At 52.2% G+C, this 15571-nt stretch overlaps 1 pseudogene; it reads left to right on the forward strand.

Moving 5' to 3' along the window:
• Positions 1-13923, forward strand: part of LOC122442534 — a 33338-nt pseudogene extending 19415 nt beyond the window's left edge.
• Positions 13924-15571: the final 1648 nt, after the last annotated feature.

Here is a 15571-nt window from a genome sequence, read left to right on the forward strand (position 1 = left end):
CCATTTCCTCCTCCAGTGCATGAAAGTGAAAAGTGAAAGTGAGGAGGGCAGAAAGGGCTTAAAGCAACTCTTAAGAACCACGGTTTGGACAGGAATGGGTTTGGGGCTCCAGCAAGTGCTGGATCATGGTAGACTGGATAAGAGGGCAGCCTCTGGACCAGTTCTTTGGGTCTAAATCATGTCTCTACCACTTAATTTGTGTAGGTCACTTCCTCTCTCTGGGCCTTGTTTCCCTTTTAAAGGTGAGAATCAGGTGAAGATTAATTAATACAGAGACAGCACTTAAGAGAGTGTCTGGCACAGCAGAACTCTATGGAAGGTCTTGTGTAATTGGCTCAGCAGATCAGGGCCCTTGGCGCAGAACAGGGGGCAGAGGCTTTGCTGGGGGGAAGGGCATGGAGGTGTGGCAGGTCCAGAGGATGGGGGGCTAGCTATGGGCTACCACCCCCTGATACCTGTCCAGCTGTCTGTCTGGTTCCCCAGGAGGCCAGCGGGGGTAACCGTGCCCCCGGTAGAATGTTGGGGTTGCTCTGACACTAAGCCGTGTCTGACTCTTTGCGACCCCATGGAACACAGCTTGCCAGGCTTCCCTGTCCTTCACTGTCTCCTGGAGTTTGCTTAAACTCACGTCCATTGAGTCGGTGATGTCATCCATCTCATCCTCTGTTGTCCCCTTCTCCTCCCGCCTTCAATCTTTCCCAGCATCAGGGTCTTTGATCATGAGCTGGCTCTTCGAATCAGGTGGCCAAAATATTGGAGCTTCAGCATCAGGCCTTCCAATGAATATTCAGGATTGATTTCCTTTAAGATTGACTGGTTTGATCTCCTTGCAGTCCAAGGGACTCTCAAGAATCTTCTCCAACACCACAGTTCAAAAGCATCAATTCTTTGGCACTCAGCCTTCTTTATGATCCAACTCTCACATTCGTACACAACTACTGGAAAAAACAGTAAAATGTGGAACTACTAGCAGGATCATTCCCTTGTTACTGAGTGGATGAATCCTCTGTTCGTCAGGTTACAGAGACCTAGTGGACCACGTGGTGGGAGGAAGAAGAAAGCACCCTGAACTTGCCTGGGTTATCCTCAGCCAGGTCAGCCAGGTGCAGGAGAGATGGGAGGGGCTTGGGGAAGAGGAGAGGGTGAGGGGCTGATGGCTGAGCGGATGGTGAGAAAGAGGAACACCCAACCCAGGACACACTCTAGGCTTCTGGTGGTCACTTGTGCTCCCTGTTTACCAAATGCAAAGTGAAAGTGAAATTTTGATTAAAAAGAACGTGGCTGAAGGCAACTAGAGCCAGAGGAGTGAGGAATCTGAATTTATGGGCAAACAGATGGAGGGAAAGTGGGAACGGTGGCAGATTTTATTTTCTTGGGCTCCAAAATCACTGTGACTGGTGACTGCAGCCATGAAATTAAAAGACACTTGCTCCTTGGAAGAAGGTGCAAAGTGCAAGTCTCTCAGTCATGTCCGACTCTTTGCGACCCCGTGGACTATATAGTCCACGGAATTCTCCAGGCCAGAATTCTGGAGTGGGTAGCCTATCTCTTCTCCAGTGAATCGTCCCGACCCAGGAATTGAATCGGGATCCCCTGCATTGCAGGCGGATTCTTTACCAACTGAGCTATCAGGGAAGCCTATGACAAACCTAGACAGCATATTGAAAAGCAGAGACATCACTTTCCCGACAAAGATCAATCTAGTCAAAGCTATGATTTTTCCAGTAGTCATGTATGGATATAAGAAACAGACCATAAAGAAGGCTGAGTGCCAAAGAATTGATGCTTTCAAACTGGTGCTGGAGAAGACTCTTGAGAGTCCCTTGGACAGCAAGGAGATCAAACCAGTCTAATCCCAAAGGAAATCAGTCCTGAATATTCATTGGAAGGACTGATGCTGAAGCTGAAACTCCAGTACTTTGGCCACCTGATGCGAACAAAGAGCCGACTCATTGGAAAAGACCCTGATTCTGGGAAAGATTGAGGGCAGGAAGAGAATGGGGGAAGGAGGCAACAGAGGATGAGGTGGTTGGATGGCATCACTGACTCAAGGGACATGAGTTTGAGCAAATTCCGGGAGATATTGAAGGACAGGGAAGCCTGGCATGCCGCAGTCCATGGAGTTGCAAAGAATCAGACACAGCTTAGCAAGTGAACAACAATTACAGAGAAAAGTAGGCAATTGGGAGCCTGGGCTTTGAAAGAAAAAGTCCACTGGAGGATAATGAGGGCTTCCTATTGGCTGAGAAGCCTGGGTTCCCATTGGCTGAGCTGCTTGGGTTCCCATGGGCTGGGACTGTTGCTGGCCTCAGAGAAAATCTTCCTTCCTCCTCCTGTAGCAAAATAGTGACCCTTCTGCCCTCAGAGATGCAAGGTACGTAGGTAGGTCTCTCTCTGCTTGGGGCCTGCAGAGGGCCAGGCTGGTAGTACTGCGAGCTCCCCCTTCTGGCCTCCGGCTCTGTATTAAATGAGGTTACCTTCATTCAGTTTTACAAATTCTGGGGTTAAGGCAGACAGGAAGGCGCCAGACTTCAGCCCTCAAGACTGCCTGCCTTCCCTGTGCCTCAGTTTCCTCACCTGGAAAGGAGGATCTTTCCAACACTTCCTGGATGTCCCTGGAATAGAACAGAGAAGCCTCTGGAAGGGCGCCTGGCAGGTGCTAGCAGGAGAGGAGTGGGCTCGGTGGAGGTCGCACCCACCGCCAAGATGTCTCTTCCAGCCCCACTCCCTCCTGTCTCGTGGCGGGACACAGAGCCCTCGGTCGGAGCCGCATCCCCCGGCTTCCCTGGGCAGAGGCGCAGCTGGGCAAGTGCAGCCAGGGGCCCACGGAGCAGGCCCTGAGTGGGAGCCTGTGCCCCGCAGAGGGCCTTCAGGCCGCGGTGGAACCGGGGGCTCATCTACAGGGATGCGGGAGGGGTCTGCGCTCAGCGAGGAGGGGCAGCGGCGACAGGAGGTCCTGGGGCTCGGGGTTTGGCCCGGAGGCTGGAGCGCCGAGGCCAGGTGCCGGGGGCGGGTGGGAGGAGGTCGGGGCGGAAGGGGCACGTCTTGGGGGAGCAGGGCCATGTGACTCTCTCCTGGGTTAGTGCATGGGGCTGGGGCAGAAGGCTAGGCTGGGAGGGGGCCAGGTCTCACTGGGGTCTGGTTTGAAGCCCTCAGGTGACTGGGGTCCCTGCACCCCGATTTTTCCTCCCCTGTGGCCCCGTGTCTGCCCCCACTTGCTGACTGACTTTCCGTGGGATCTGGTGTCAGGGAGTCCCAGCTGGGGTCTGGGACCCAGCTACTGTGTTCTGGGTGCTTCTGAGGCTGTGGGTGGCCGCCGTGGAAACCAGGGTCCTGAGAGCTGCTGCGACAAAAGCCGGCCCCGCAGGTCCCAGGTGGGAAGTGACCTGGCAGGACACCCGGGCTCTTTGCCCGAGGGCTGGGCCAAGTGGGCGCGAGAGCAGGTCTGGAGCCTCCTGAGACTCCCCTTGGTCCAGATCCTGGTGAGTTACGGTGGTCCTGCAGATGCCAGGGTGGCCTCCCGGAATTTCCCTCCCCTCCACCCTGGTTTGATGACGTCGTGGATTCAGTGGACAAAACCTTGGCAAACTCCAGGAGATGGTGAGGGACAGCGAAGCCTGGTGTGCTGCAGCCCCGGTTTCTCGAAGCGTTGGACATGACATGATGACTGAGCAGGGCTTCCCTGGTGGCTCAGCTGGGAAAGAATCCGCCTGCAACGCAGGAGACCCCAGTTCCATTCCGGGGTCGGGAAGATCTGCTGGAGAAGGGATAGACTACCCACTCCAGGATCCTTGGGCTTCCCTGAATGGTGACTCAAATGGTGCAGAGTCTGCCTGCTACGGGAGAGCTGGGTTCTGTCCCTCAGTTGGGAGAACCCCTGGAGAAGGAATGGCGACCCACCCCAGTATTGTGGCCTGGAGAATCCCACGGATGGAGGAGCCTGGTGGGCTACAGTCCATGGGGTCGCAAAGAGTCAGACATGACTGAACAACTTTCACTGGCCACTGAACAATAACTGTCTTGGTTGCAAAACCAGTTTTCTGGGGGTTCCTAATGCAATCATGGGCTTCCCAGGTGGTGTTATGGGTAAAGAACCCGCCTGCCAATGCAGGAGACATAAGAGACTCGGGTTTGATCCCTGGGTCAGGAAGACCCCCTGGAGGAGGAAATGGCAACCCACTCCAGTATCTTTGCCTGGAGGATCCCATTGACAGAGGAGCCTGATGGGTTACAGTCCGTAGGGTTGCAACTAAAGTTACTTAGCAGGCATGCGATACAAACCTGAATTTGACAAGTTCAGGTCTTTTGAGAAAGCTGACAAGCCCTTATTTCAGTTTCCCCACATGTATTCGTCTGTTCACTCACCCATTCCGGCAGTGTTTTTAGGCCTGCCAAAGTGAGCCAGCTGGGAAGGTGGCCTGGGAGGCATGAATGGGGAGTCCCCCTGTGTTTCCGTTTCTCTCTTTTTTTTCTCATTTGTCCTTCGCTGTCATATGTAAGAAATCTTGGCTTAACCCCAAATCACAAAGATTTAGTCCTGTGTTTTCTTCTAAGGTTTTTCTAGTTTGTGTCTTTCAAGAATTTGCGTGTTTCATCAAAGTAGTCCGATGGATTTTTTGGCAAACAGCTGTTAACCGTATTCTCTTAAAATGCTTTCCATTTCTGAAATACTTTTCTTGCTGTCTCCTCTTCCTCTTCCAGTTTTGGTTGTCTCTGTTCTGACACTTGGTCACTCTAGCTACAGCTTTGTCCCTTTTGCTTATCTTTTCAAAGAACAAACATTTGGTTTCTTTCTTTTTTTTTAATGTTTTCTATTTCGTTGATTTCCACTGTAATATGTATTATTTCCTCCTTTCTGCTCACTTTGGGCTTGGGTTTTTTTCTTTTTATCGTTTCTTAAAGTGAAAACTCTGAGATTTTTCTTTTCTAGTCTAGACATTCACAGCTGTAAATTTCCCTCTAAACACAGTTTTCGCTGCATCCTATACATTTTGTTATATTGTGCTTTCATTGTCATTCAGCTCAGAATAATTTTTATTTTCTTCAACCCACTGGTTGTTTAGAAGTGTGTTGTTTCATTTTCACGTACTTGTGAATTTCAACAAGTTCCTTTATTGTTGGTTTCTAATTTCATTTCATTTCATATGATATCGGTGCTTTTAAATTTATTGAAACTTACTTTAGGACCTAGCATGTGATGTATCCTGCAGAATGTTTCATGTGCATTTGAGAAGAAGGTGTATTCTGTTGTTGTTGGGTGAAATGTTGTATAGATGTCAGTTAGGTCTAATGGATTTATAATGTTCAAGCCTTCTGTATCTGTTGATTGGAAGTCTCCAGCTAATGTTGTTGAATTGACTATTTTGCCTTTCAATTCTATCAGTTTGGGGAGCTAGGTTTCTAGGTGAATGTATCTTCATGTTTGTGATGTGAGTTCACCCTTTTATCACTGTAAAATGTCTGAAGTAGCATTTTTATCTTAAAGTCTATTTTATCTGACCTTACTATTGCTAATTCATCTCTGTTTACTATTACAGTTTGCAAGGTAGGGCTTTCATTGTCTGTCTACTTATGACCTATTTGTGTCTTTTTTTTCCCCTGGAATATGTCTCGTAGACAGCTCATAGTGGAAGTCTTCTCTTAAATCAAGTCTCTCTCTGCGTTTTCATTAGAGTGTTTAGTCTGTTCACATTTGTAAGGCATAGTTCCGGCGAGGCAGAAAAGGAAAGACGACCTCAACAGAAGTAGGTTACCTTTATTCAGGCAAGGAGGGGCGACAGTCGGCCTAATGACCAGGCTGAGCGCCGAAAGGGATCAGGGAGGCTTCATACTTATAGGGGGTTTGTGGAAGTGATAAGGGAAACGTCAATCAGGCGGGATATTTTGAGTATTGGGGGTGATAAGTCTTCTGGGCGGGTGTAGGGGGTGGTAGGTTTCCGGACAGGGGGTGATAAGTCCCAGATAGATGCAACTGGCCTGGAGCATCAGGATGGAACTAAAGTTATGCTTTGTTTTCTCCGAAGTTAGATGATTCAGCAAGGGGCCTTTGAGACTGTTGTTCTCTTTTCTAGGCCCGAAAGACTCCTTCAACATTCAGAGTTATTATTGCTGTGATCAGATTCCCATGTGCCATTTAACTACTTGTTTTCTGGATGTTTCATATCTTTTTATTCTTCTGTTCCTCCTTTACCATCTCCTTTTGTACTAAATAGAAATTTTCTAGTGAACCATTTAAGTTAGTCATAGGCCACAGTGAGAGGCCACTGTGTGCCCTCTAGAATGACTTAAACTGAAACGATCTGCTATTACGTGTTGACAAGAACAAGGAGAAACTGGACTTCCTGCGTATGCCTGTGGGAATGGAAAACTCTACAACCACTTTGGAAAAGAATTCAGCAGTTTTTTTACCAAGTTAAACATACACTTAACATGTGATCCATCCTTTATACTCCTAAGTGTCTACTTAGGGGATTGAAAACATATGTCCACAGAACACCTGTGCCAGATGCTTGTAGAAGCTTTGAAGTCGGCTCGAGTGTGTGTGTGGTGAGGGGACCAAAATACCCAACAGTGGGAGAAGGATAAACAATTGTGGCATCAACAGGGGGATGGGCTCTTTTTCAAATTTTGAAAGTATGATGACACATCTTGGAGAAGGAAATAGCAACCCATTCCAGTATTCTTGGCTGGAAAATTCATGGACAGAGAAACCTTGCGAGCTACAGTCCATGGGGTCGCAAAGTCGGATATGACTGGGCACACACACACATATACACATATACACACATTTACAGGAGACTTGGAAAATACAGTACAAAGTTGCATAGATACTACAATTATTTTTTAAGTAGGTAAATTAATATATTTTAGTTGGAGTTTCAATATCAAACTCTCCAAAATTAAAAGAATGAATAGACAGAAAAATAGGATAGAGTAGACCTGAAAAGCACCATGAACCAACTCAGCATAATTTAGATTTATACGATTTTCACACAACAGTAGGATACAAATTCTATTCAAGTTCTCACAGACTATAAACTAGGAGACACTGGAACATATCCAGGGGCACAGAACAAAGTGCAACAACTTCATGGCCTAAAGGTATACTGAATTCATACAGAGTCTGTTCTCTTATCACTGTGAAATTATGTTAGAAATCAATATCAAAAGATACTTGGAAATACCCCACATATTTTCAAGTGCAGCGTGACATCTACCAAGAGAGATTGCCGGGGTCCAGCCTCGGCAGGATCCAGGGGGTACCCTCAGGATGAACGGCGTCGGAGAGAGAGAGAGAAGACACGTGAGACCAGCCTTGATAGGGCCAAGTCTCTGTTTTACTTTTTGACAACCGGTTTTATACCCTTTCACAGAACGTTTTCAAGGTACAAGATGCTTACTCATGATTACACAGGATTAGCATTACATCATTTTGTTTTTTAGGAAAAGCGGGATTTTTTTGCTTTCTAATTCTATAGTAATTCTTAGCACATGATCTTCTGGCCTTGGGGCCATTAACATTTTATGTAGGTCAGGTGAATGTAAACCTATTTTCCGTCTTTATGGTGACCTTAACTGAAAGGTAGCAGTCTCATAGGGCAATAGTACAGAGTAGAATTATATCCTTGTTAATACAAAAATTAATCCTTCTGCAAAAGTTGTCAGTTGCGTTTATCTAAGAAGTTTACCCCATACAGACCCTGCGGCTTCAGTGAGGCAGCTTCTGCCTAGCACTCCTGGCTGACAATTAACAACCATCTCATTGTTACCAACTAGGGCTAAGTTCTTATTTCTCTAGATCTTTAGCTATATTAACAATGGTTTCTGTAACACAACCTTAGCACATTAAAGGCAAAAATACAGCAAGCAAAAACACAGCAAGCAAATCACAACCCAATAACCACCTATAGAATAATTTTTCTTATGTTTTCTAATAGGACTCCTTCACCCCTCAAAAAGGCTCTATGTCTATTAGGGCTTTTATAAAATCAGGTTCTTTATGCTATTTTATGATTAGGATATTATAAGCAATCATGCATATTAGTACCAAGGGCATAAATGCATTTGGCAAACAAACTACCAGCAAAGGAGTTTAAATTAAAACACTCCTTTCACCCTGGATAATCTCATAAAATACCACCACCTGGGAAACTTATTGATTAAAGTTCTAAATTGATTCTTATTTGGAAAGAGATCGGGGAAGGCCTTCTGCCTGTGTTACAGAAATTAGGGAGTAGCTTACCTATTGAGGCAGGCATCAGAAAGACAGATATCATCTTTAAGGTGAGTGCCGGGGGCAGCTTTTCGAAATCCCTGAAAACCTGATCTGCCTTGCCTGTCAGGTTTTCTCCCTTATGGCCTTGTCATGGGTAGGGTCTCGTGTGTTGGCTCCCGGCAAGAGATCTTTGACTTAGCCGTTGAAAGCCTCAGTAAAGTTAGAAGACCGAAAAACCACAAAGCGTGATTGCAGAGAAGAAAGTGTTTCGATGAGAAATTAATGTCAAAATGAGAAATTAATATCAAAGATACTTTAAAATCCTAACAGGAGGATGAACTCTTGGTGCACATGACGACGTGAGTGAATCTTCATTCCTCACCCTGGGGGAATGAAACCAGGAGAAACAGTACTTGTCACATGATTCCATGTATATGAACTGCTTGAGAGGGAATTCTGTGTTGATGGAAAGCAGATCATGGTTGCCTGGGGCAGGGGCTGTGGTGGCTGACTGCAGAGGGGCAGGGGGGAAGTTGTTGGGGTGATGGGAAAGCCGTGAGTCTTGGCAGGGGTGACAGTTGCAGGGTGTATATGTTGTTTCTTTTCTTCATTCCTTTCTGTTATGGTACACTATACGATATTGACTGTAGGACCCTGTTTGTGTATTTTAAAGATAGCAGTTTGTATTTGCTAATCCCAAACTCCTAATTTATCCCTCTCCACCCCCTTTAACATGTTGCTTAAAATTCTTCAACCCCTGTACCTCAAATGGGTTTATTTTATTGGATGTAAATTATACCTCGAGTGAAAGTGATTTAGAAAGTTAACAGAAATGGAACAATTTTTCTCAAAATTGAAGGGAAATTATTTCCTACCTAGATGTCCTTTCAAACTATTTAGAAACTACAAAAATGGGGGGGGGGCGGGAAATACACTAAAGACATGCAAAGGCTCGCATTTTAACTCTCAGCTTCCTTGGTTGTAGGGAGGTATCAGAGAGAAATTTTCCATGGGCATCGGGTTTTAAAACGCGGAGGCAAACGCAGACACACGCTACAGGATCAGATAAGTAAGAGTGAATTCTTTGAAGGGAGAGGAAGGAAGGGGTGGGGGCACGAAGGTGCTCTGTTCAGACCTAAGACCTGTAGTGATACTTGAACTCTTGATGGCTGGAATACCTCACTCGTAAACGTGAAAAGCCCTGTAAAAGGACAGCCAGCAGCTGTTTCCAGGTGCGTGTGCGCCGGGGGCAGTGACGGACTTGGGAGGTTGGTGGGCACTCGCCCCTGGAGCAGCTGTGCTTGCGGGGAGGTCCAGCCCCCTGGACGACAGGGCGGCCCCAGTCCTCTGGGGCTCCTTGCAGTGCGGACGTTTCGGTCTCCAGGGAAAAGGTGCTCTGTGGGAAGAGGCCATTGGGAGGCTGGGGTGACTCTGGGGGTTGGGAGGGATGGGGAGGGGGCAGCCCCCTGTCCCCGCTCTGAGTGAGAGGAGGACCCAGCCTTGGACTGGATTTCAGAGATGCTCCGTGATGCTTGAAAGGCCCCTGCAAGGGGAGGGGCTGTCTCGGGGGTGGGGGTGGGAGGACAGAGACCAGTAAGAGCAGATGTGTGAATCCGGAGGAGAGAGGGGCCCTGGTGGGAGGCAGAGGCTGCAGTGACCCGGTTTCCCACCTCTCTGTCCTAGGAAAACCCAACTGCTCCTGGCTTCGTCCTGAGACCCCTCTCCTAGTAACACGCGTCATCTTGTTTGGGTGAGACGCATGGTGAGCTTCCAGGCTTGCCCGGTGCAGAAAAGTGGGGGGCTGCAGCAGGCGGCAGACCCTCAAGGGGCAGGCACCCTGGGCTGTCCCTCCGTGCCCCTCCGTCGCCCTCACCCCGTCACGACGGTAACAAGAGTGACGGCAGCAGGTTCTGGCTCCAGCAGTTCACGCTGCTCTGCTTTCCCTCTGCCGCTCTGGGGGAGGCCCCCTCCGCCTGCAGCCTCCCTGCTCGCCCTCCTGCAGCCTCCCTGCTCCTCTGCCCACCCTCATTCTGCTGTCTGCAAGACGTGAAACTCCGGGGTACCACGCCTTCAACTGGTGCCACTCCCGCCAGACCCCTGCCCTCCTCGCCGGGGTGTGTGTGTGTGGGGGGGAGAGGTGGACATGCTGGGCCAGGCTTCTTTGCTCCTGAGGCTCCGCTGAGGCTCCTGAGGCTCCCTTCCCCACGTCCCAGGTCCGACTCTGGTCCCTCCTGCAGCCACAGGAAGTCCAGGTGTAGCCAGCGCTGGTTTTGATCAGCTACGTGGCATTTGGCTTTAGAGAGGGGGGTGCTAACTGGCCTGTGAAGGAAAGTTACACAGCTCAAAATAGCCTGGAGTTAAAACTCCCCTCCAGGTCCTCCCCACCATTCTATGCAAAACAACTCTCACCCAAAGAAAAAAATGGACATAAGGTTGATTACGCCCAGCTCCCAGCCGGTGCCAGCCTCTGGCCGATCTCCAGAATTCCTTGCCCCAGCCATTTAAGCGATAACTAATCCGAACAACCCTGGAGAAGAACAGGCCCCCTTAAGACAGCAGATTTCCACATACATGCCTCTATATACTCACTCTTTCCTTGGGTTAGTGCGGCAGCTCACTAATCTGACTGCTGCCCCTTCTCGCCTCATTAAAGGTGACCTCTTCCTGTAAGGTGCTGGTCTCATTCTTTTTCCGAACCTCGCCTTCTCTAACTCCCGTACCCTATAGCCTGGGTTGGGAGCTGGGGGTTCTAACACCTGGGCCTTTAAGCATCCTGAAACTGAGAAAGTCTCAGGCGATCCAGGACGAGGTGGCCACCCTTCTTTTCCTTTTACGTGATGGTGAGACACGCGTGACCTACAGTTCACCACCTTGACCATCACAAGTGCATGGTTCAGGGCGCTGGGCCCATTCACACTGCTCTGCGGCCGTCACCACCATCCACCCACAGAACACTTTGTCCTCCCAAACTGGAACTCTGTCCCTCGGGACACACTTGCCTCCCCCCCAGCCCCCGGCCCCTGCTCCTTCCTGTCTGTGAGCTTGACTCCTCCAGGCCCCTTGGATGAGGGGGCAGAGCTGGTTCCTCTGCAGCAGACTCACTGCCCTTGGCATCCTGTCCATCGGCGGGTCCACACAGAGCAGGCTCCCTTCCCCTTTAAGGTGGACGCCCCACTCTAAACGCCAGGAGCACCCTGCAGTCCTGTGACAGTGACACGCGGCCGCGGGCTCATCGTTCCTGGGCTCCAGGGCCCATCAGGCGTGGGCGGGGCCTCGGCCCTCACAGTCCCCAGGCTGCTGGACGTGCAGGGCTGCCAGCCGCGGTTCTCCAGGTCCGTTGCAGCTAGGTCACCGTCGTGTCCCCGCTTTGCAGGCAGGAGGCCTGGCTCTGGGAGCAAGGGGCCCTGCCCCTGTCACCCAGCCGGTGACCCTGCAGAGAAGGCCAGGCCAGGGGCACCTCTGCCTCGGGGGACCTGCCCAGGACAGAGGCCATGTCCAGCCCCCCCCCCACGGAGAAGGAAGACAGACCCCAAGCCGCTCCTGCACTAAATTAAGGGAGGCCAGGCCTAGTTCCACTCCTTCTCACACAGGGTGACGGGGAGGCCCCGCCCAGAGGTGCCTTCAGCCCTGCCCACTCCCGCAAACTCACCAATGGCTTATCCCCAGTCCAAGGCGCAGATGCCCGTCGTTGTGAGGGAATTTACTGGAATTTAGCAGAGCGTTGAGGGCAGTTCCATGGAAATCTCGACTGGAGCTGGCTTTGCCAGACACCCTCTTGGGTTTCCCTGAGATCTGAATGCGGAGCCTCTAGGGCCCTCGGACCCTGTCTCCCTCTGTGGCCTGCACACTCTGTTCCCTGTCCCCTTGTCCTCCGAGAAGGGGCAGAGGTGTGAGGTGCCTCCTCCCCCAGGGAGGGACGCCCCCCCCCCCAACCTTGGCTGGCAAGTCCGGCTCCCACGTGAGGTCCAGCAGGGCCCAGTGATCCCTAAAACCTGGAGTGATCTACACAAGTGTGAGTCTTGATTTGCATCGGGTGGGTGTCCTGCAGACGCCAAGTCCTCCTTGAAGGACGGTCAGCCCGTGGGGGGCACCGAGGGGACGGAGGCAGAGGGGGTCCCTCTGGGGTGTGGGCGCCAGGGTCCCGGTGTGTCCGCCCTCCTGCCAGCTCACACGGCGTCACGCACGGGCTCTCTCGCCCAGCAGCAGGACTGATGTCCTAATCCTGACCCCTTGGCTGGCGCCCATGGTCTGGGAGGGGACCTTCAACATCGACATCCTGAATGTGCAGTTCCGGCTCCAGAGCGCCACCGTCGGGCTGACCGTGTTTGCCAACAAAGAGTAAGCGGGGGAGGGGCGGGGCACGTCATCTGTCCTTGAGTCGGGGACACAGTTGGGCGACCCTTCCGCAGGAACACAGCAGTTTACCTTGTCAGGAGGACACCCACAGCCTTCCAGGGAGCACCGTCCAGGGGTAGAGACAGGCTGGGGTGGGGGTGGGGCGGCAGGGATAGCTCCCTTAAAGCTGGGGGGTGGGGTTGGCGCAGGTGGCCAGGCCGCCCTGGCTGCAAGCAGTCTGTCGGGGCTTGCAAACCAGGGCTGCAGCCACAGAGGCTCGGCTCGGGCCACGCAGCGGAGGGGCCCACAGGATCCGCCCCAGGGGAGGGGAAGCTACAGGGGCCGCGCCTGGGAGCCCCCCCAGCTCCAGCTCTGCAGACCGCGGGGGATCGGCAGGTTTTCCGCTGCCTGAGCCTCGGGCTCTCTGCCCGGACCCGCGCCGGTGGCGGCATCGAGGTTGGAAGGTGCGGCCGCAGGCGGCTCGGGCCGGCCTTGGGGGGCCGCTACAGCTGCAGGGAGCAGCGGCCCGCCGGTCCCCAGGGTGGGGGCTTCCCTGACTCCGCCCGCCTGCCCCGCGCTCCGCAGATCCGTGGTCCTCCTGCGGCTCTTCCTGGAGACAGCGGAGAAGCACTTCATGGAGGGACACAGAGTCGACGGCTGCGTACGTCTGCCCCGACCGGCCAGCGGCTGGCGGTGCTCCAGGCGCCCAGCCCTGCGCACTGGCAGGACGCGTCCAGGGGCCGCTGCTGCGGCGGCGCTTCCCCGGCGATGTGGATGTCCTCGTGGGCGCCCACGTGGACCTGCGCTTCCGGGACCCACGTGGGGGTGGAGATCCTGGCCCCACTCTTGGGGTCCCTGCACCCCGGCTTCTACCGCGCGCCAACCCCGCCCCCCGTCTCCGCCAGGCCTTCACCTCCGAGCGCCTGGGTCCCACGGGCACATTCCCTGGGGCCAGGGCGACTACTACTACATCGGGGCGTGGTCGGGGGCTCACCTCCGCCTGTTCCCGGGCCAGGACGGCCGACCGGGCAGACGGCGTGGAGGCGGTGTGGCACGCGACAGCCACCTGGACAGGAACCTGCTGGACCACAAGCCCAGCCACGTGCTGTCCCCCTAGAGCACTGCTGGGCTCGCCCGAGGAACTGAGGAAGCGGAGTTTCGTGGTGGTGCCCAAGCATCACCAGGAAATTCTGCCGAATGAGGGGCTGCGGGGAGGGCGTGGGGAGGGGCGCAGGTACAGATGGAAGTTTTCTGTCCCCCCACCCAAGAGGAGTCAGCCCAGCCCACCACCTGCCTCTCTCACACACACACCCAGGCCCCACTTGGCCTCTGCACAAGCTCCTGGGGTGGCCCCGGGTGCCCCCAAGTCCCCTTCAGCTGGGATGAGGCCAGGTCCCCACCTCTCCTGAGCAGGGAAGGGGCTGGGGGGGGGGGCACCTCACACGGGCCTGTGGGGCAGCCCAGCTCCAGCTTTCCCCCAATCCCTTCCTCTGCTGGAGTCCCCGTCTGGGCTCACAGTTCCCTTCTAGGTGCCGCAGGGCTGGTAAAGGGGCGGGCCAGGACCCCTTGGCTGGCCCCTGGGGCCCCCCGCCCAGTGGTGGAGCAGCAGCCCCTTCACCTGTCCCCTCAGGCCCCTCTGCATTCACCGGGGACTTGCCAGTTCCCTGTTACTGAAAACATTTCTCCGTGCTAATAGGAAGCTGCTGATTGTCATGAAACCCTGGTGCAGTCTGAAATGCTGCATTTTCTGGGCCCCCTTCTCCCTCTCGTTGGTAGAAGGAAGTCCCATGTTAGCACTGTTTTTCCCTTCTGTGGTTGGTAGATTTTCATCTGGCCTTGAGGAATCACAAATTGTTTTAGGGTAAGGGGCCAGTGAGGAGATAGGTTGTCATGGTTTCTGGACAATGTTCCAGGTGGCTTCATCAGGTCAAAAGTCAGATCCCAGCCAGGCTGGCTGTGACATGCATGAGTCCCTGGCCTCAGTGTCCCCCCGGCTGCCTCCTGGAGAGCTCCCTCCCAGCGCTCTCAGCAACGCCCACCTTCCACACAGACCCTGTCCTGCTTCTGGTCCCTGTGAACCTGACCGCTCCGTCCTGCATCTGAGTGAGCACCTCCGGTCTCTGTCCTTTAAGGACTGGCTTCTTTTATGTAGCAAGATGTGGTCCACTCACAGAAGACCTTTCTACTTCACGATATAAGTTCTAAACATATATTTGTATCCTGCTTTTTTTTTAATCTGTTCCACTAGACATGCCTGTGTGGGGTCTGATTTGACAGCATGTCAACTTATGCGGCTCGGAACATGCTGGAACGCGTCTTCCGGTGAACACGCGTTTACACCTGTGTTTGGTGTTTGCCAGCCAGCGGGGCGGCCGGGTCACGGTGTGTCTGTGTCCATCCTTCGGAGGTGGGACGGACGGGTTTTCTGCAGCAGTTTTACCCGCTTGCCCCGACAGCCGAGGGTGAGCTTCCAGCGGCTCCACACCCTCACCTCCACTTGGTGCCGTCAGGGTTTCTTATTTCAGTGAATCTAGTGCCTGTGTAGTGGTGTCTTACTGTGGTTTTAGTTTGCATGTTCCTATAACCATGTGGGCTATCCAGTCATGTTTGTTCCCATTTATCTCTGTTGTGAAATGCCTACTCTAATTTTTGCCTATTTTCTTATGGGTTATCCATCTTTTTCAAAATAAAGGGACTTATTACAGACGTCATAGACTTTTTTTCAAATAAATATGTGGCAAGTGTTTACCCTCTCTCCATGCCTGCCTTTTGTATAATCATAATGTCATTTTGGTGAAGAGAAGTTCATTTTAAAAGACCCAGTTTATCACATTTTCTCTACTTGTATAGCGAACCGTGTTCTAAGAAGTCTTTGCTTACTCCAAGTTCATGAAACTATTCTTCTGTTATCTCCTAGAAATGTTGTTTAAAACTCTCACACTCAGATCTAATATCCTCCTGGAGTTGATCTTTGCTTATGGCGTGAGGTGGGAGTCAGGGTGGATTTTTTTTTCCCAAATG

Source organism: Cervus canadensis, chromosome 5 (assembly GCF_019320065.1).
Source record: "Cervus canadensis isolate Bull #8, Minnesota chromosome 5, ASM1932006v1, whole genome shotgun sequence".
In the NCBI taxonomy this organism is placed as follows: domain Eukaryota; kingdom Metazoa; phylum Chordata; class Mammalia; order Artiodactyla; family Cervidae; genus Cervus; species Cervus canadensis.